Raw genomic sequence first — 23,022 nt, 5'->3', positions numbered from 1 at the left:
TCAAGAAGTGGCACCATTACTTTTATAGCAGCCGATTCAGAGTACATAGTGATCACAGGGTACTTAAGTACTTCCTTACTCAGTCCAATCTTACTCCAAAGCAACGTTGTTGGATTGCTACATTACAGAATTATGATTTTGATATCACTCATACAAGGGGCAAAGATAACATAGTGGCTGATTCTCTTTCTCATATGTGGGTCTGCAAAGTTTCAGCTATGACAGAATTACATAATGACTGGATTGAAGAATTACAGGAGGCCTATCTTCTAGATGAGGAATTCAGCCAAATCTTTCAAAAATTATAGCAAGGTCTTATGGAAGAAAACTCGCATTACCAGCTTAAAAATGGTCTTATTTGGTTGAAAGGCAAGATTGTTATTCCCTCTACTTCTTCTTTTAAGCAAAAAATTATGGAGGAGCTACATTCTTCGCCTCTAGCTGGACATTTAGGAGTTTTCAAGACCTATGACATGATCAATAAAAGCTTTTATTGGAAAGGACTGTGGAAATATGTCAAGGACTTTGTTATGAAGTGTATGCCTTGTCAACAAAATAAGGATAACACCCATAAGCCAAGAGATTTGTTACAGCCATTGCCTATTCCTACGGGTAAATGGACTCATATTACTATAGACTTTGTTACTGGCTTACCTACTACCAAGAAGGGATGGAATAGTATTTATGTGGTGGTAGACAGACTCACCAAGGCAGCCCATTCCAACCAAGATTCAATTTACTGCTTCTCAAGTGGCCAGCCAGTTTATGGAGCAGATTTTTAGACTACATGGATTATCGCAGGTGATTGTCCATGATAGAGACTCATTGTTTATGAGTAACTTCTAGCAGGCGGTATCTACATCTATGGGCACTACATTGGCTCCATCTACGGCTTATCATCCTCAAACTGATGGACATACAGAGAGAGTCAATAAATGGTTGGAGACTTATCTTCACCATTTTTTCTATGATGTCCAAACCTCATGGGATTCTTGGTTACACTTGGCTGAGTTTGCTTATAACAATTGCACTCATGTGAGCATAGTAGTTTCACCCTTTGAGGCTTTGTATGGTTACAAGGTGCCCTTATCCACAGTCATCTTTAATGAAAAGATCAATCCTCATGGGAAGGAAGAGTTGGAAAGAATGCACACCCTTCTTTAGCAATGTAAGGTGAATCTAAGAAAGGCACAAGATCAAATGAAGATGTATGCTGATGAGGAGAGGAGGCCCTTAGAGTTTTCCAAGAAGGAGAGCTGGTTTTGTTGAAGGTGTCCAAATCCAAGTACTCTACGTTAAAAGATGGATCTAGTAATAAGCTTGCCCACAGGTTTTATGGCCCTTACCGGATCCTTAAGGGAGCGATCCAGTGGATATTATTGATGAGCTGCCACCGGTCTTATTCAGTATATCCCAGAGGCTGTTATCGGTCAGCGTGAAAAGAAGCTTCGATCACGTTCTATTGTGGAATATTTGATCAAATGGAGAGGTTTACCACCTGAAGAAGCTTCTTGGAGACCTGATTCTATATTGGATGAGTATCCTTACTTGAGGGATACATTGGTGGCTGAAGCCTATTGCTTATGGAGCTAGTAATGATGCAGACTGGTTCAGGTCAGCACACTGTTTTAGAATAGTTTTTATCGTGCCTAATTTTCAGAATTAAGCTATCTACATGGGCTTAAAGTACTCTTCAAGAGCTTCGTTTTGATATATGGTACATCCCATTTGGACACTTCTACTAGAAGTTATGGCAGATTGGATCCAGCAAGGTTTGTTTACACAGCAAGCTGTCTACTTTGCTTCGAGATTATTTGTTGAAGACTTTATGGCTCCATATGCTTCTGAAGTATTCCAAATCATGTATATAGCTAGGGCTTACTTCTGTTCTTCAATTTCAGCTCATGTAGTTGGTTATACTTTATTCATTTCCCATTTGTAAAGCTGTAAAAACAGAGTAATACTCTGTTCTATCCATCTTTTTCTAGTTGTTTCTAGGTTTGTTTTCTAGGACAAAAACTTTTGGGAAGGGATGGATTGTAAGAAGCTCGGAATAACAAATTAGTGTAAATAACATTGATATTATGCCATGTCACACTGACATTGGTATAAAAGGAGAGGAGATGTAAATGTTCACATCTTTTTGACACATTAATACAATTACAGTCTTTTTCTCCTATCTTGCTCACAGCTTCTATGGCTTCCCCTTCTTTCATGTCTTTCTCTCTAAATCTAGTATTTCTCTCTCCTCGTCACTCTTCTTCTCTCACTTCATGCAGTCTTTCTCTCACTTCATGCAGTCTTCTCTCTCCTCTTTCTCTCTCCCTAGTTCTCTCTCTGATAGGAAGCGAACACTATAACACCCCAAATTGTAAAGCATATTATGTTTATTAAATTCAATATATTTGAGCAAACAAAACAAAGATTTAATAACTTATTTACCAATTTAATTTTATATAATAAAGATAATTGTAGATGTACATTTATAGCATAGGGAGCTGATTAAGAATCATCATCAAGTTTCTAACAATAAATATAATAGTAAAAGTAACAAAGTAATTATTGCATACATCACTAATAAACGTGGGATTATGATATTAAGGGTTTAGAAAAATTTACAAGTCAAGGTCTGTGTATTAAGAGAAATTATACATACAACACATCAAATCATTATAATATTACAATATTATTTTTATTAAAGTTTTTTTTTCATATGTGCTAAGTGTATTGTTGCGAGTATTAGAACAATAATTTTGAAATATTTTCAATCAAAATGTCAAATATGTAGATTTGCTTATTATTTTTCATTTCATATATCCTAGTATTTACCATGTGAAAATATTTTATTCATTATCAATAAGAAAAAAATTCCAACTTAGTACACTTGTATCAAATTTACATTATTTGATAAATCCTTATTTAAAAATTATTATAGCTATTTATCAATATACATGTGTGAAAAGGCAAAGCAAGGACTAAGAAATAAAATAGAAAACAAATTTTTCTTTTGTTTCAATGTGTATTTACTCATAAACTTTCAAATTGGCTAAAAATGAAGGAAAAGAGATGTATAAAAAACATATCAAGTTGGTATGCATAAAATATGTTTTATTTTCTTCATTTACAATTTTAAAGACTTAACCATACATGCGATAGAATCTCATAAGTAGATCCATTTTAAAATTTTACTTCTAAATTTAGGTCTATATATAATTATTATTTAAAACTAAATATTCAAGATTTCAAATTCTAATGTAAGAAATGTAAATCCTTTAGAAATTGATGCTATGATATTTTTAAGCTCTAGCTTTATTTTTAAATTTTCTAGCTTTCATATTTTAGATAGATATATAAATATATATATGTACACACACACACATACATACATACATACATACATACATACATACATACATACATACATACATACATACATGTATATATATATATACACATCATATATATATATATATATATATATATATATATATATGATATGTATATATGTATGTGTGGAATTAAACATATCAAAACAAACTTTTTAAAGAAACATATAAAAAAATGAAAGGTAACTAAAATCTTATTGACTTATTTATTCTATACATAACATTTAGTTCAAAATCATAAGAATCCATGTTTATTATGTATAAGGATATATTATAGAATACTAGGATTTTTAATATTAAAAAGTAATATCAATTAATTGGCATGTTCTAGAAAATAAATACTTAGTCCATTTGAAATATAGTCAAACACATAATTTAAATTTTTCCAATCAATGATGGTTATTAAAGTACTTTTATCCAACTATATTACAAATGAGTCACAATAGATTTCACAAAAGTTCAAAATGTTTTTTTCCAAAATATTTATTAATGTAGATTGACAAAAGAAATGTTCTTTAAATAGTTTGTTATTTATTGTAATAACTCTTTAAAAAAAAGCTCAAAGTGTTGGTGCAAAAAAAAACTTTATTTGAAATTACTGTAGTAAAAGAAAAGTATCACTTTAAGTAAGAACACACAAATAGTATGTCACGACTTCTAAATATTAATTACATACGTGTTATATTTGTAAACAAGTATTTCATAATCATTACAACGATAAAGGGGAATAGCGAGATTGTTAGTCTGATGCATATTAGTGGCGTCACTAGCGACGCAAATAGTGATGGTACTTTGATGGCCAAAACCTGAGTGTGGTATTTTTTTGCAAAGAGGGAAAGAGAGAGCGAACTACATCGTGCATTTGGGAGGGAGAGGGAGAGAAAGAGAGAAAGAGAGAGAAGGAGAGCTTCTCACCACCGCCGCCGCCATTCGTGAAGAAGAGGAGGAAGTGCACAAAGGGTGAAGCGGAGCTGCCGTCGCGAAGAGGAGACGAAAAATCCATCCTTGGGCCTTTTGTGGTGAGTGCATTCCTCCCTCTTGGTTTGTACTTGTTCTTTCTCCTTTTCTTTTGTTTGTTTTTGTTGAGGATGAGGTGCATTGAGGGAGAAAGAGAGGAAATGAGAGAGGGAGAAGAAGAAAGAAAAAGGAAGAAAGAAGGAGAGAGAGAGGGAATAAACATGAAACATAATTGTTAGATATGCTCAATGCCCCACCCTCATAAGATGCGACCAATGATCTATGGTGCTCAAAGTTGTAAGGCCCCCATTATGAGGAGAAGCCAAATGTGAGCTCAGATATTAGTTGAGTCCTGACTTGTATATCAGATGAGGTCTATGTGACCGGATGGCAAAAAAAGGTGACCATTGTGGGTCTAATCTTTGGGTTGGACTGAGTAGTTAAGCTGGTAGCAACTCGAGGCACATTGCATTGAGTTGCAGGGTAAGGGAGTTAAAAAGGAGCCCCTATTTTGGGGCCGCGGGGTGACCCTTGGACCCCAAAATAGGGAATATTCCTTGGTCGACTAATGGAGGCTCATATAGTAGGTTGGTCACGCCGATCTAACCGCCTTCACGGGCTATAAAAGCTAAACCCCTTCACAGCCATCAATCATCTATCTTTTACCCAGTCAGAGTTGTTCCAGTTAGCCTTAAGTTCTTCACCTATCTTCTGTCTAGATCTCCATCTAAGCTTCACTGTGGAAGTGCATGGGTGAAGAGAGCCATCTCTATATCAATTGTTTGGAGCTAAAGAAAATTTTTAATTCTCCTCTTATCTGTTGTGTACTCTCTATCTCTATCTCTTTCTCAGATTCTGTTTGTTGTGTAGTGTAATTTTTACATAGTATTAGAGCCTAAGGGGCTCTAGGGATCGAAGAGTGCGCAAGAGGAAAATGCTTCAACAACAAAGAGGAACAATGTCATCTTCCGCAAGTGGTTTTGGCGCATCAGGAAGCGGTGTAGGAGGTGGTGCTACTGTACAAGCTATTCAAACACTGAGGATTCATCCACCAACCTTTAGTGAAGGCAAGTTAGATGGTACAAACTATACCTTGTGGAAGTTCAAAATTACAAATATCCTTGATTCTTATGAGCTTTTGGAGACTGTGCTGGGGACTGATGTAGAACCACAACCTACCCCCGACCCATCAAATCCTAGTGTGATGATATCTTTGAATGTAGATCTTCTACGAGCTTGGAAACGAAGGAATGGAGATGCATTGTGTGCCTTAGTTACAAGCTGTTCTGATAGTGTTTTGACTTTGATTCATCATACAACCAAAGCATCAGAGGCTTGGAATGCACTGAGGAGTTAGTATGAAATGCGAAACCAAACAAGGATTCAAAACTTGGAGAATCAACTAGCAGTGGAGAAGTTTGCTGAAGGAGAGACAGCTGAAGTATTCATCACTCGGATTCTGAATTTGCGTGATCAGATGGCTGGTGCTGGGATACAAAAGACTATTGAGGAGTTAGCTCGGAGATGTATTCGGATTTGTCCACAAAATTTTAATGGACTAGTAATTGCTCTTAATACTCAGGTGAGACCTCAAGCTTTGAGTTTTCAGGAGTTTTGTGCATTATTACTGGAGGAGGAGTTGAGGCTGAAAGCCTAAGAAGGAAGCAACAATGGAGATGCTGCATTATCTGCCAATGCAAAAGGAAAAGGTGGTTCCTCCACCAAAAATGATGGTGACAAAAAGAAGAAGGGCGGTAAGAAGAAGTTTCAAGGAGAGTGCTTCTATCGCAAGAAGAAAGGACATGCAATCGTAGATTGTCATGACAAGAAGGCTGATGAAAAGAATGGTACCCTTAAAAGTAAAGGGAAAGAGATAGCCAATACGGCTGAAGCAGAGTTGGAGTTATTCACGGCAACCATTGAGGAGGTGTGCTCCTTGGTGCAAGAAGAATCTACCATTGACTCATGGGTGTTGGATAGTGGGGCATCCCGTCACATGACCAACAAGAAAGGTCTATACAGTTCTATGCAGCCTCTACAAGAATCCATCATTGTGATGGTTGGAAATGATGCATAATGCCCTGCTGCGAGCACATGTACTATTTCATTTGTTGCTGCAAATGGTGATGTCAAAAAGCTTTCAAATGTGTTGTATGTTCCCGAAATTAGGAGAAATCTGTTATTACTTGGCATAACTGATCTTGGTCATGAAGTGAGGTTCAAGAAGACATGTGCAGAAATTCTTGATAGTGATGGAAAAGTTGTTGGCAAAGGAGAAAGAAGGAACAACCTATATGAGCTAAGTGCTCTTACAACCACTATTGGAGTGGGCACAAGTAAGCTTTGGCATGAAAGGTTTGGACACATTGGATTTGGAGTGTTGAAGGAGATGCACAAGCAAGGTATGGTTACTCACCTACCTACAATGGCTGAATTGAAGGAAACATGTGAAGCTTGTATGATGGTCAAAGAAAGGTATTTCCACAAGAAAGCAAGAATAGAGCATAGGCTTCTCTAGAGTTGGTGCATGTTGACTTGTGCAAAAAGATAAATGTAGACTGTAGTATTAACAACTTCAGCCCAAAAATGCCCATTTAGCATGCATCTTGCCATCTCCACAATGGTGTGATTCCTGCATTCCACAATGCCATTCTGCTAAGGTGTGTGAGGCATCATCAATTGACGCTTGATCCCTTTGCTCTTGCAAAAGTCTTCAAACTCCTTTGATTTGAACTCACCACCACCATACGTTCTAAATTTCTTTACACTTTTCCTTGTTTCATTCTCAACAAGTGTTAGCCATTCTTTAAACTTACCAAAAGCTTGAGCCTTATCATGAAGAAAGTACACCCACATCTTCCTACTGTAGTCGTCGACAATCAACATAAAATAAGAAGATCCCCCCAGGGCCCGTGATTGGAGCTACACAAAGGCTCTCAAGGGAAAAACACCTCATGAGGCTTACATTGGTAAGAAACCATCTGTCTCACACTTTAGAATTTTTGGATGTGAATGTTATGCACATATTCCAGGTGAGAAGAGAAACAAGTTACAACCAAAAAGTAGAAAATGTATCTTCTTGGGTTATAGTGATGAGCAGAAGGCGTACAAATTATATGATCAAGAGGCAAAGAAGATCATCGTGAGCTGTGATGTGGTGTTCAAGGAGCAGCTACATACATTGGAGGAGGAGAAGGCAAGTTCTTCTACTTTATCATCAAGTGAAGAAGTAGTCCACTATGAACCTATCCCGAGAGCTGTCCCTATCCTTAAGGACGAGGAAGAATCATCTTTAGATGATGAGGAAAAAGTTCACCAACCTGACATCACCCCATTAAAAAATCCATTGCTGTGTTGGGTGAAGCAGCTCTATGACCACAATAATCCTATGCCCACATCTGTTGAGGAGAAGACAGATGGCGGACCAAGGAGATAGAGGAGTAAAGGAGGGCTTCTGCTCACATAGTCAATATGGCCTTGATTTTTGAGATTATGAAACAAGTAAAGGAGCCAACTGACTTAGAAGAACCACTTGCAAATCCAACATGGAAGGCAGCTATGCAAGTCGAGTATGTTAAGACTGAGTTGACACTACACCTTAGAGTTATGTATTAGGAGTTTAGAAGTCAAGTTAAGCCTTAGGGTAAGTCAGATATGAAGGGGTGTAAGTTTTTGGAATGAATAGTCATAAGTAAGGGATGTGAGGAGTTATCAATCCCCGAATGTAACTGTTCAAGTCAGAGCGCATATGCGGGTGTAGATCATGTCTGTGTGTCTGTCTGTAAGCAGAAACTGAAGATATGAAGAACAGTTCAGAGTCAGATATTGTTTCCCTGTCTTGAAGTGGTAAACTGTTTTCAGTATTCATGTTATTTATTGCTGAAATGAAGTCGGATGGTTCTGTAAAGGTGTACTGTAATGATGGAATGTGTGTATGAAAGTTATATGAAGTCAGTGCAGTCAGAAAGTAAGTCAGTTGGATTCAGAAATGTCAGGTAGAGTAGTTTTTCAGGGAGTAAATCGCAGGCAGTAAATTAGCCTGTAACACTTGGCGATCCTGCGAATTGTTCAGACGGCACAGGTCTTATGCATGCGAATGGCAGAATTGTCTAATTCTCGCTTTCAGAATGGAAGAGGTCCTACTGTCTTGGTTGGAGGATTTTAAACATTGGACAACAGAAGCAGAGGAGCAAGAAGCCTTCGCGCAATCTCTTTGCAGGGAATTTTACAATTGGACTACACCAGAAGAGGAATTTGAGGTGTATGGCCAAAATTTCCTGACTGATTATTTTCCTGACTTACCTGTGGACGTGGTCAGATTAGTCAGGGATAGGGTCTGGAAATTTCAGTTGAGCAAGGTTTGCCCAATAGCCAGAAGTCGGACAACTGCAGAGATCAGGAGGATATGGGTTAATCATGAGAAATGGCAGTTCCACCATGCATATGGCTTTAATTCCATATCATCCAGATACAAACGGGGGAGAACTTCTAACTTGTGTTTGACTTGTCATCATTGTCACTGTTGCATTACAGGAGAACAGCACTAAGACAGGCTAATGACAGAGAAATCCCTGTTTTATGTCAGCAGAGAAGTATAGAGGGGAAGGCTTTGGCAAGTATTATACAAGATTACAGGCAAGGCTAGAGCAAGAGGAAAAGCAGAAACTAGAACAGAAAGGAAAGGGACATTACAGGTCCAGCAGTGGAAGTCAGGTAGACAGTTTGGATCTGGGCTATCTGAGTGATCAGGAGATACAAACTGAAGAAGTTGGTCCAAGCCAGAGTATCCCTGATGTTGCACCTATTTCATTTACACCACTTACACCAGATGAAGAACAGAGAAACAGGAACAGGTTTCTAGGAAGTTTGGCATGGTCCCAACTTCAAAGACAGTCTAAAAGGAGTTTGAAATTCCAACCATTACCTAAATTGTCAGGGAGGAAGAAGACTGCACCAAAAGTACCACCAGTCATAATGGCACAACCCCCTAACCCAGCAGACCTGAGAGTCAGATTTGCTCACTTCAAGGGTCACTCAAAAAAAGAGGATCCTGATGCCCATGTAGCACAGTTCAGCACTAAATGGGAGGCAAGTGGCTTAGCAGGAGTGTATGGGGATGATGTGAAAAAGCAGCAATTTGCTGCCACATTGGAGGGAAAAGCCATGAATTGGTTTACTCAGTATGGGGCAGCTCATTTTCCTGACACAGTGGCATTACAGACAGCATTCCTGTCTAGATTCAGAAAATGGAAGACACCAACTGATATTTTGAAACAGCTTAAAACAATGAAACAGAAGCGACTTCTTGTTGAAGATTATGCACAACAGTTTCTAGATCTGAATGGGAGATTAGCACCTGCAGAAAGACCTACCAATGAGATGTTGGGGGAATATTTCTGCAATGGACTCAGGGGAACTTTAAGGACAACAGTAGCAAGTACTGAAATACCTGGAGGTGTTGGAGGCTTTAATGAACTAGTGGCAGCTGCAAGGAGAGCAGAGAAGAGACTAGGTTCTACCAGATCCAGGAAGAAAAAACATGATACTGACTCTGACTCAGAGGAGGATTCAGATTCAGGTACAGATACAGATTCTGACACAGATTCAGAGTCAGAAGCATATGATTTAGATTCAGAGGATACTGATTCAGAAGAAGATGGAAGAAAAACTAAAACAAAGAAGAAGAAAAGGAAACACAAACTGAAAAGCAGGAGTAAGGACTCTAGAGACAGGAAAGAACACAGAAAATCCAAAAGGAAGGTTCAAGACCTGACTAAACAGATTTCTGCCACTCTTAAAAGTATGGGGATCTCCACTTCAGCAAAGAAGGAAAAGCCCTACTGTAATACTTGCCAGAAACATGGTCATAATGATGCTAACTGTTGGTACAACCCTAATAACAGGGCAAATCCCAACCAGCAAACACAGAGAGCCAATGTACTCGCTGCTAATGCAGTACAACCTGACAGGAGCAGAGCAGGGGATGGCCAACAAAATAGATTTGGAGGAAGAAATAATTGGGTACCACCCAATCAACAAGGACCTGCTGATCCTTGTACTTACTGTGCAGAGGTGGGTTATAGACAGGGTCCAAACTGTCCTTTATGGTGTAAACACAGAGAGGAAAGAGGCATACCCATTGTCAGATACAACAATCAAAGGCCACCAGTGCAACAGCAACAAAATAGACCTCCACAGGCAAATGTAGTAATTGTAGAACAGGCTAAAGAGATTCATGGAGTTGTGAGCCATAATGTTCATTATGAGGATCTGGATGCTATGCATGTACAATGTGACTGTTCTAACTGTTTACAGGAACAGGTGACTACTGACAAAGTTGCTCCTGTTTTGGTGATTACAAGATCAGGTGCACAATATGTTGCTGACCCAGTTATTTCCCATAAGGAGATGAAGAATCCTAAGTTTTGGGATACACAGAGACAGGTCAGATTGGGTTGTGTGAAAGAAATTCAGAAAAGTCAGAAGACAGATAAGATGGGGACACAGATGCATCAAACATTACCTGTTGTACTACCCAGTATAGAAGAGGAGATCCATCAGCAAGAATTGAAGGAAGCTGATATGACAGAAGAAGTGCTAAAGGCAACCACTGTCACAATGGATCAAATTCTCAGTCTGGTACCTGAGTTTAAAAGACAGGTATTGAGAACCTTTTACTGTGAAGAAGTTCAGCAAGTTGAACCTGAAGCTTGTCAGATTGAACCTGAAGATGTGGATTACAAAGTTCCCAAGATTACTGTGACTTTTCAGCAACAGGATATACAGGGAGCACTTCTGGATGGAGGATCAGGGGTAAATATTTTACCTGAATTCCTGTATACTAAGCTGAAATTTCCGGATCTTGATGAAGCTCCATTTCAGTTAAAAATGGCTGATCAGAGAAGAATCCAACCTATGGGAATTCTCAGGAATCAACAGATTACAGTTGCAGGGCTCACTTTTTCAGTGAATTTTGTAGTCCTGAAAATGGATGAGGGAGACAGTCCATATCCTATTCTGTTGGGAAGACCATGGTTAAAACAGGCCAAGGTTAGACAGGATTGGGGGGCAGCTCAAATAACACTCAGAAGAGGAAAGAAGAAAGTACACCTGAGTATGGTTCCTACTGCAACTCTACCCAGAGAGGCTAGAGCACTGTATGCACAGGGACTGAATATGTTAGAAGAAGTAGATGATGATGAGGAAGATGCTTTTCTTAAAGCCAATGAGTCAGTGATTCCTGTCTTTGATATTGATGTGGTTAAAATTGTGCAGCAGTTTAAGGAGAATAAACTTTCTGGTAATCTATTACAACAAGAGGAAGCATTACAGGATGTACCAGAAGGAGAGGATGTAAACAAAATTCTGACTGAACAGGAGGAGAAAATGCACATTCAGCAAATAATCCAAGCTGAAAAAGCCTTTGAAGAACAGATGGCCAGAACAGCTAGGGTGCAAGAGGATGATCTTCAGGATCTGAATTTAGGGACTGAAGAGAATCCCAAAATGGTAAAAGTCAGTATTCATGTGACAGGACAGTTTAAGTCAGATTTGGAGGAGCTGTTACAGGAATTTAAGGACATATTTGCATGGAGTTATACTGACATGAAGGGAGTGGATCCACAATTCTGTATGCACAGGATTAATCTCAAAAAGGATGCAGTACCTGTCATTTCCCAAAGATACAGGATGAATCCTAATTATGCTAGAGCTGTTAAGGAGGAGTTGGATAAACTACTTAAGGTTGGTTTCATCTATCCTGTAGAGAAGGTGACTTGGCTATCACCTATTGTGGTGGTTCCAAAGAAGAATGGGAAATTAAGAATATGTGTAGATTACAGAAAGTTAAATGCAGCCACTATCACTGATCCTTTTCCCCTACCTTTTCAAGACACATTGCTGGATGCAGTTGCAGGTCATCAAATGTACAGCTTCCTTGATGGGTTCAGTGGTTATAATCAGATTCTGATGGCAGAGGAGGACAGAGATAAAACTGCCTTTATTACAGAATGGGGAGTATATGCAAGCACTGTCATGGTGTTTGGATTAAAGAATGCTCCACCTACTTTTCAAAAGTGGGTCCAGGAAGTCTTTGCTCCATATCTTACCACATTTATGAGAGTATTCTTGGATGATTTCAGTGTGTTTGGGAAGACAGATGATCATTTAACTCAGTTGAAACTCTGTTTTGAAAGATGCAGAATGGCTAGGTTAAGTCTGAATCCAGCCAAGTGTGCATTTGCAGTAAGAAGAGGGATTTTACTAGGCCATATTATTTCAGAAGATGGAATGCAGGTGGATCCAAGAAAAGTTCAAGCCATTCAGAAGGCTAAAGCACCAGTCAATCTGAAGGAACTCAGTAGATTTGTTGGTCAGATAAAATGGCACAGCAGATTTTTGAAATACCTATCCCATGTTTGTGTTCCATTAACTAAGCTCACAAAGAAGGATGTGAAGTATGAATGGACAGAAAAACAGGAAAAAGCATTCAGGCTACTGAAGAAGATGTTACAGGTGGCACCTATAATGCAACCACCTGACTGGAATTTACCTTTCCATGTTTTTGGAGATGCATCAGATGTAGCTGTGGGAGCAGTTTTGATGCAAGAGAAGCAGAAAGGATGGTTCAGGCCTGTTTATTATGCAAGCAAAATAATGACAGGAGCTGAAAGGAATTATTCAGTTACAGAAAGAGAGTGTTTGGGAGTGATTTTTGCTCTGAAAAAATTCAGACACTATTTGTTGGGAAACCCTATTGTCATACATGTTGATCATCAAGCTTTGGTATATCTTGTGAATAAACCAAATCCAACAGGAAGGATTGCCAGATGGATATTGCAGATGCAAGAATTTGACTACAGCATCATACACAGACCTGGTAAAGATCATACAATTGCTGACTACTTGAGCAGACTGGAATCAGGAGACCCAGCTGAAGGAATAGCAGATGATCTTCCTGATGCGGATCTTTTTCAGATTCAACCAACTCAGTCAACAGACTGGTATGGACAAATGCTGAACTATCTTACTGAAGGAGTTTTTCCTGAAAATATGAACAGTGATCACAGAAGAAAGTTGGCACTCAGAAGTGCAACATTTTCAGTTATTGGAGGACATTTATACAAGAAAGGAGTTGATCAGATACTTAGAAGGTGTGTTCCTGAAAGTCAGAAAAAGACAGTTTTGTTTGAAGCTCATACAGGAATTTCAGGTGGTCACTATTCAGGGGACATTACAAGCAGGAAAATATTTCAGAGTGGACTTTGGTGGCCAACTGTTATTAAGGACTCATACCTATTTGCAAAAACCTGTGAACAGTGTCAGAGAGATGGATATCCCAGGAATCAGGACAGGATGATTCAAAATCTAGTGCTGCCTTTAGGGCCATTTGAGAAGTGGGGTATGGATTTTATGGGTCCATTCAAACCTGCAGCAGAACATTCAGGAAACAGATATATTCTAGTGGCTACTGATTATTGTACCAAGTGGGTAGAAGCAGTTGCTTTGAAGGATAATAAAGCCAGGAGTGTAGCCTTTTTTGTCTACAACAATATTATGACCAGATTTGGTTGTCCTATTGAGCTTGTATCTGATCAAGGTGTTCATTTCCTGAATAAAGCTATCAAAGTGCTTGCAGAAACACACATGATTAGTCACAAAATGTCTTGTGTATATCATCCACAAGCAAATGGATTAGCTGAGAGTAGTAATAAGGTGTTGGTTAAAATTTTGAAGAAAACAGTTTCAGAAAACAGAAAGGATTGGGACTTGAAGTTGAATTCAGCACTATGGGAATTAAGAACAGCTTACAAAGTCAGTACAGGTCTCACACCCTTTAGACTAGTGTATGGCCTTGAGGCTGTAGTGCCTATGGAGTTTGTTGTACCATCTTTGAGGATAGCAATACAACACAGGCTAACACAGGAGGATTCTCTAAAACACAGATTGGAACACTTACTGTCTCTGGAAGAAGACAGATTTCAGAGTGCTTATGTCGCAACTGTGATTCAAAACAGGAGAGCTGCATGGGTGAATCAGTATTTGAAGAAGAAATGATTTAAGGAAGGAAATTTGGTCCTGATGTACAACTCAAAGTTGGGAAAGCATCCAGGGAAACTGAAACTCAGATATGTTGGACCATATAGAATTTACAAGGATTTGGGACAAGGGACATTTCAGTTGATGGATTTGCAAGGCACACTGTTAAAGAAACCTGTGAATGGTTTCAAGTTAAAACTGTTTTTGCCAGAGGGAGTGATAAATCAATGTTGGGCAATTGTGCCTTTAAGCACAGTCAGGGATGTTGCCATTGAAGAAGAAGGAGTTCAAGTGGGATGCATAGCAGCAACAGTCTCTGCTAGGACTGATGAGGAAGAGCAACCAGCTTCAGAAACAGAGGATGTTAGATCAAAGCAAGAAGGGGGAGGACATGATGATGATCCTACTCCAAACTGACAATCACTGCACTTTACAAGGAAATATTCCTGACTACTTGAATCAGCATTTTCTAGTTGATAACTGATCAAGGGATGTTGTGGGCTCAGGTCCACTATTTTGGGAAAATAGTATCCACCGGGTGTGCCAGTGTTAAGACTGAGTTGACACTACACCTTAGAGTTATGTATTAGGAGTTTAGAAGTCAAGTTAAGCCTTAGGGTAAGTCAGATATGAAGGGATGTAAGTTTTTGGAATGAATAGTCATAAGTAAGGGATGTGAGGAGTTATCAATCCCCGAATGTAACTGTTCAAGTCAGAGCGCATATGCGGGTGTAGATCATGTCTGCGTGTCTGTCTGTAAGCAGAAACTGAAGATATGAAGAACAATTCAGAGTCAGATATTGTTTCCCTGTCTTGAAGTGGTAAACTGTTTTCAGTATTCATGTTATTTATTACTGAAATGAAGTCGGATGGTTCTGTAAAGGTGTACTGTAATGATGGAATGTGTGTATGAAAGTTATATGAAGTCAGTGCAGTCAGAAAGTAAGTCAGTTGGATTCAGAAATGTCAGGTAGAGTAGTTTTTCAGGGAGTAAATCGCAGGCAGTAAATTAGCCTGTAACAGAGTATGATAGCATAATGAAGAATGATACTTGGGAGCTAGTGGATCGGCCAGCAAAGCGGAAGGTTATTGGCACCAAGTGGCTCTGGAAGGTAAAGTACAAGGCTGATGATAACATAGAAAAGTACAAAGCTAGACTGGTTACACAAGGATTTTCATAGGTTGAAGGGTTTGATTTTCAAGAGTCATTTGCCCCAACTGCCAGAATGACCACTATTCGCACAGTACTTATAGTGGCCACCCACAAGCAGTGGCAAGTTTACCAAATAGATGTTAAGTCAATGCTCTTAAATGGTCACCTCAAGGAGGAGGTGTACGTGGCTCAACCACGAGGGTTTGAGGCTCCCCATTCTGAGAACAAAGTGTGTAAGTTGAAGAAGGTAGTGTATGGGCTGAAACAAGCCCTTAGAGCATGGTACCAGCAGATACATAAGTTCTTTTTAAGCTTAAACTTCTAAAGATGTGCCTCAGATGCTAACTTGTATGTTTACAAGGATGGTGAAAAGTCTGTACTAATTGTCCTATATGTGGACGACCTTCTTATTACAGGTGACTACGAAGATATAATCAACCAAACTCGAAAGGCTTCAAGTTCTGAGTTTGAAATGATAGACTTGGGCTTGTGCACTATTGCTTGGGAATTGAAGTCTGGCAAGAGCCAGGAAAGATCTTCATCTCTAAGAAGAAGTATGCATGGGAGATCTTGAAGACATTTGGCATGACTAAGTGCAAGGAGATAGCTACACCTATGGAGGTAAATGCAAAGTTATCCGTTGAAGATACATCAGCACTGGTAGACATTGGGAGGTACAGGAGGATGGTGATCTACTTGTGTAATACCAGACTAGATATCAGTTTTGTTGTTGGTTTTTTGAGCAGGTTCTCAAACAAACCTCATGAGAGTCATTGGAAGGTTGGGATGCGGGTGCTCAGGTACTTGAAGAAAACTTTTGACTATGGTATTACATACAGTTCCAGAACTTCTCTTGTGGGGAATTGTGACTTAGATTGGATAGGAGACGATGATTCCAGGAAGTCAGTTTTTGGTTATTGTTTCTCTTCGGGTTCAGGAATTTTCTCTTGGATTAGTAAGAAGTAGCCAACAGTGGCATTGTCTTCTACCGAAGCAGAGTACAAGGCAGCTTGTTTTGTTGCATGTGAAGTAATATGATTGAGAAGGATCCTATGGCATATGGGAGTGCAGGATGAAGAACCAAATGTGATGAGATGTGACAATCAGAGTTGCATCGCCATTGCCAAAAATCCAGTGTTTCATGTGGGCACCAAACATATAGAGATCCAGTATCACTATGTGCATGATTTGATGGAGGATGGGATAATGGAACTAGTCTACTGTCCAACAGAGAAGAATGGAGCGGATATCTTCACCAAGGCACTTACTAAGGATCTGCTTCAAGTTCATCTTTAGAGACTTGGCATTGGGCCGAGGAGATAGTTCACCTGTGGGTGGACATTGAGGGGGGGTGTTAGATATGCTCAATGCCCCACCCTCATAAGGTGCAACCAATGATCCATGGTTCTGAAAGTTGTAAGGCCCCCATTATGAGGAGAAGCCAAATGTGAGCCTGGATATTGGTTGAGTCCTGACTTGTATATCTGATCAGGTCTATGTGACCGGATGGCAAAAAAAGGTGACCATTGTGGGTCTAATATTTGGGTTGGACTGAGTAGTTAAGTTGGTAGCAACTTGAGGCACATTGCATCGAGTTGTCCAATGGTAAAGGGTATATTCCTTGGAATATTCCCTGGCCGACTAGTGGAGGCTCATATGGTAGGTCGGCCATGCCGACCTAACCGCCTTCGCAGGCTATAAAAGCTAAACCCCTTCATAGCCATCGATATCTATCTTTCACCCAGTCAGAGTTGTTCCAGCTAGCCTTAAGCTCTTCACCTATCTTCTGTCTAGATTGCCATCTAAGCTTCACTGTGGAAGCGCCGCACGAGTGGATAGAGCCATCTCTGTATCAATTGTTTGGAGCTAAAGAAATTTTCTAATTCTTCTCTTATCTGTTGTGTACTCTCTATCTCTATCTCTTTCTCAGATTCTGTTCGCTGCATTGTGTAATTTTTACAATAATAAATAAAGAGAGAAATAGAGAGAGAGAGAGAGAGAGAGAGAGAGAGAGAGAGAGAGAGAGAGAGAGAGAGAGAGAGAGAGAGAGGACAATGAATGAGAAAACACGAGGAGGTAGAGAAAAACAAAGAGAGGGTTTGTTCTTGTTCTTTAATTTCTTAATTTCTTGCTTGTTTTTTTTACAATGATGTGCATTGAGGGAGAAAGATAGGAAATGAGATAAGAAATGAGAGAGGCAGAAGAAAAAAGGAAAAGGGAGAGAGAGAGAGAGAGAGAGAGAGAGAGAGAGAGAGAGAGAGAGAGAGAGAGAGAATAAATATGAAAGATAACAAAGAAATGGGGAAAGAGAGTGAGAGAGAGGGAGGGAGAGAGGAGAATGAGTGAGAAAACATAAGGGGGTGGAGAGAAACAAAGAGAGGGGCAATAGAGAGAGAGAGAGAGAGAGAGAGATAGGAAATAAGAGAGGGAGAATAAGAAAGGAAGAGGAAGAGAGAAATGACCGTCACGTCTGCTATACTCTCGTGTTCTGAAACTATTGAGCAATATATGAAAGGTGGGATGGTGGCTGTAGTAGTAGTAGTAGTAGTGGTAGTCGTGGTAGTAGTAGTAGTCGTAGTAGTAGTAGTAGTAGTAGTAGTAGTAGTAGTAGTAGTAGTAGTAGTAGTAGTAGTAGTAGTAGTAGTAGTAGTAGTAGTAGTAGTAGTAGTAGTAGTAGTAGTAGTAGTAGTAGTAGTAGTAGTAGTAGTAGTAGTAGTAGTAGTAGTAGTAGTAGTAGTAGTAGTAGTAGTAGTAGTAGTAGTAGTAGTAGTAGTAGTAGTAGTAGTAGTAGTAGTAGTAGTAGTAGTAGTAGTAGTAGTAGTAGTAGTAGTAGTAGTAGTAGTAGTAGTAGTAGTAGTAGAAGAGAGAGAGAGGGAGAGAGAGAGAGAGAGAGAGAAAGAGAGAAAGAAGAGTGCAAAGAAAGGGGGAGGAACAAAGAAAGGGGGTTCAGAAAACCAAGAATTTAGTTGACGTGCATTTTGTTGAGTTATAAGAGAAGAAATCCCTTCTCAAACAATTTAAGAAAGAAAAAGAAAGTGAGAACAAAAACAAATTATTTGTTGTAATGTATACAAGATGGAAAATGATAAAGGTCGTGTTGTTCAAGATCACAAGGCGTATCTTAATCACTGTGTTCTGTGTCCTTGCTCTCAATGCAAGCTGGCAATTAGATGAAAACGTCAATTGCCTCTAGAACACATACGACACTTAGGTGATTTTTAATTGGAGATCATCGATCAAGAAATCTCAGACTTTGAGCAAATGGTAAGAAAAGTGTATATCAATCATGCATTGTATTCGCAAACTAATTGAATATCATATACAAAAACATTGGATGTGACCGTAAAATTTATTACAGGGAGGCGACGTCTCATCCCAAGGAGGAGTGCACCTATTGCAGTAAGCTAGAAGAGTTTGTGGGCGTCCGATGATGGATGGAGTGCCTGAGCCAATCCACCACTTGCAAGGCACTATCGAGTCTATACCGTCAATACCAAAGAAGACATGTAGCCTTTCAGACTTTTGTACAATCTTGGAGCTTGAGATGGAGGCAATGATTGATGCATTGATGCCCATGGATGTCGAGACATCTGATCCGCTTAGAGAGGAAGTATCCATACCATTATATGATGGGTGTCAAGTATCTCGCATGAAAACGTTTTTTGCACTCCTAAGTGTGCAAGCAAAATACGAGTGGAGCGATGCGAGTTGTTCAGGTACCTTCTACGTACACTTTGTTGATTTATTTTTGGTACCATTTGTTATTGTGTTTCCCACAGCACAGAGGAGCGGAAAATGGATAAAGGGAAATAGCAAGAAAGGCATAGGATAAAAGCAGAAAAAGACGCTTTGACCGGTAACCAGACCCTGAAAAATTTAAATGTTCGGGCACGACCCTTAGAAAGTCTCAGTGTCGCCCCGAGACAACAAAAGAGTAAAAGGCACACCATTAAAAATGGAAGTGCTCCCGAATCCTTGTAAAAGAGTGCCAGGCTCGCTCCTATGCAAAGTGTACGCATTAGTTGGGAATAGGATAAATTAGAATGGTGGGAAATGGGAAAAAGGGCCTAGGCTACGGCTGGCCATGTAAAAAAGGAAAAAAGGGGATGACCGCCCAAAAGGGGTTTAGGGTTTTGTATATAAAGTTGAAAAGTGAATGAGAAGCTCATTCTTTTGGTGTGTGGAAAAAAAGTCTTCTTCTTCCTCTCTTCTTCTCTCCTTCTTGCTTGTGTGTGCTCTTGAGAGAGGGAGTGTGAGAGTGTGAGGGAGTGAGTGTGTGTGGGAGTGAGGGATCAACAGGGTGAAGCTCTTCACCATCTCCTCTTCTCTTCTTCTCTTCCCTTCTCTTCTCTTCTCTTGTGCGCGCGGCTATGGAGGATGGAGCTCGAAGATGGAGGAGGCTTGAGGATGCTTGAGCTAGCATCAAGAATCATGGAGCCACCGGAGTGCAAGAGAGAGGAGGGTACTCGATCAAGCATCAAGGTAAGCTCACTACACTTGTAGGATCGATGGCGCGTCGGCTAGGTGAGAGATAGCCATTAGAGCTCGCTTGGAACGCTTGAACAATAAGTGGTCCGTGGGTCTTGGCGATTAAGCGAAAGCTCCCACATTTTGGTTCTGTTGCCGGGACCAACGGATTCAAGCTTGAGCACTTGCACGCCTCATATCGAGCATCGAAGTAGGGGATTCATCCCCGAAATGGAGCTTGAGATAGGTAGGAAGTTTGGGTGTTTTTGATCTTCAAAACAAGTAAGTATTTTGGGATATTTTGGTTGTTGATGATTGGAAAGCATGGAGAATCTATTTCAATTTTTTGCTTTCGATTTTTGTAGCATTTAGCGTAGGTTAGAGCTAGGAAATAGAATCGGAGAAGGGTAGGGTTTACTGTTTCAAAACAGGGGAAAAATCGTGCAAAATGGGTAAAATGCTCGCTAGTGATACCTAAGATTGGCAAGTGAGTGAGTGGAGGCAGCAACGCCACACTTGGGAAGGCATATAAGAGCCAGGAGGCCAAGGGAGAGCTCATTTGTGCCATTTCACAAAGAGAGAGAGAGAGAGAGAGAGAGAGAGAGAGAGAGAGAGAGAGCTCCAGCCCGTATCGATTCGATCGCATCACCGACGCACTTACCGGTCCGTTCAGGTATATGAATCTCTCCCTTTAATTCCCTAGATAGGATCTAGAAGTGCATGACCATGCGCCGGCCTATGCGAGCCGCTGAGCCGTAAACCTTGATCGATCGAAAACGAACAAGGCAACATACGAGGAAACCCTAAACCCTGACAAAATGGCCAGAAAATGGATGTACAAGCCTATGAGGCCCGAAACAAGCAAGAGTGTGTAAGACGTTGAGGAATTGCTTGCTGCACTCACAGTGAATTTTTGCACTTGAAGTACACTTAAGAAAGCTAAAAGCCTGATTGGGCACAAGTGCACGAGAAACGACACACATTAGGGCAAAAAACGCTTCAAAAAATGCACTTTTGTTAATCATGGGATTAAGAAAAGGGCCAAAGAGAGTTTGCCACGTGTGCAAGAATATGGTATTGTTGTCTCCTCTTTTTTGGAGATAGTAGAGTCCATTTCGTGATTCTCTCCTCCTTTTTAGCCAAAATCTCCAATGTCTGACATGTTTTGGTAGTCCCGAAGTCCTTATTTACTCATAAAATCTGACAAATGACATAATAAAGTTGCTGTGAAGCTAATTATGATTTTTTTGAAAGTCGAAAACTTTTTGGCGCCCAGTATATTTTCATTAGTCTTCTTAATATTCCTTTTTAGTTCATTCACCTTTCTCAGTGAGCTTCTTTATCTACTTTTTAGTTCATTCATCTTTCTCGATGAGCTTCTTTCTCTGCGAATTTAATTTAAGTATGGCATCCAGAAGGCGCTCTTCTTGTTTAGTAGACTCTTGCACTGCCTATAGACACAGAGTTGATGAAAATTGGGAGCCAAAGATCTTTAGTATAAACGATTAGGTTGCCATGCTGCCCTCTTGCAAGGACTCTCACAAGGTGAAAAGAAAAAAAGAGAGGATATTAAACATCACTGGAAGGGACATATCATTTCTTTCAAAATTATGCATGAAGGGTGGTTTATCAAACTGCAACATGTTTACATGGTGAAGGATATCCACTTGCCTCCAAACGAGTATGTTTCGCAACAAATACATTGTAAGACTTGAGTTGATAACGTTTTTTTTTTTTCATTTAAGCAAGTACTAATAACGAATTCTTGGTTGTAGATATATTTCTATCAACAAGTATGGAATGGAAACCTATGGAAAGCTTAAGTGGAACCTTCCATGCGATTCATAAGGTGTTCACAGACATTATCTTTGCTGATCAGATTGTGAGTTCTTTTATTATGCATGTTTCGTGGCTTTGTGGAGGGGAATCGGAATCAACTAGTGTGATTACCCTATCCAAAATCAACTCAATACATTGCTCCCTTATCCATCGCATATATGAGTTAGGGTAATCTTAGCACTACGAGAAAAAATGTAAAAAGTTGGTAAAAAAGGGTCCCTAAAAAAACCAACAATATGAAAGAGACTTACATTCACTCCATCTATCTTGAGTATCTTTGAATCTATTGTCCTGCAGACATTTGAAAAGCACTCTTTTTCCACAAGTATATGTATGACTTTGTGACTTTGCAATGGTACTTCTTGTTAGAGAGAGTTATATGGTTTTCTAGGATCAACAATATCCTCATATGTGGTGTCCAAGAAGGTAGTCAAGAGCCTGCCAGCACTGCAAATGGAAACATGTAACTAAAATAGATAATCAAATAAAATAAATAATTAACCAAAAAGCAAGCAGTATTCCATTCAACCCACATTCTTCCTTGGCCATGGATACCACTTACAGAGTTCGTGAGGATAATTTCTCTGGTGAGTGTATACGATGTAATAAAAAAAATTATGGTAGTTGTAATGGAATCAAAAGCTTTGAAAGACATTGTTATATTTGAACCAAATCTTTAAAAAAAATTCATTGATAACAGTGGATCAACAATACACATAATTTTAGAGATTTATTGGCTAAGAGATGCAATCAATGTCCTAAAGCTAATAGCAAAAATAAAGGAGTATTATTTGCAATCAATAGCACAATTATTCTATATACTAAAAAATTTTTAGAGTCAAAATGCCTTACCTTAGAGTCAAAATGTCTCGGATACCCATATTCGCGTTGTATCGGCAATGCTATTTTTGGGTGTTTTTTTGTGATTTTGTGGGTCTTTTTAAGGCCATTTTTTGCTTAAAAATATTTTTAAAAATAGCAAATGAGCTCAAAGAAATCTTAAAAAATTTCTAAATTTTTTTCAAAGCCTAATGAACTCATGGAAATTTTTTGAATTTTTGTGAACTCTTTTGCTATTTAAAAAATATTTTTAAGCAAAAAAGGGCGTAAAAAGACCCAAAAAATCACAAAAAAACCACCCAAAAATAGCATAGCCGATACGGCTATGCTATTTTTGTGATT

Source organism: Lygodium microphyllum, chromosome 2 (assembly GCF_053477565.2).
Source record: "Lygodium microphyllum isolate KBCC chromosome 2, Lygodium_microphyllum_v1.1.10, whole genome shotgun sequence".
NCBI classification, from domain to species: domain Eukaryota; kingdom Viridiplantae; phylum Streptophyta; class Polypodiopsida; order Schizaeales; family Lygodiaceae; genus Lygodium; species Lygodium microphyllum.
This window is presented reverse-complemented; position numbering follows the sequence as displayed.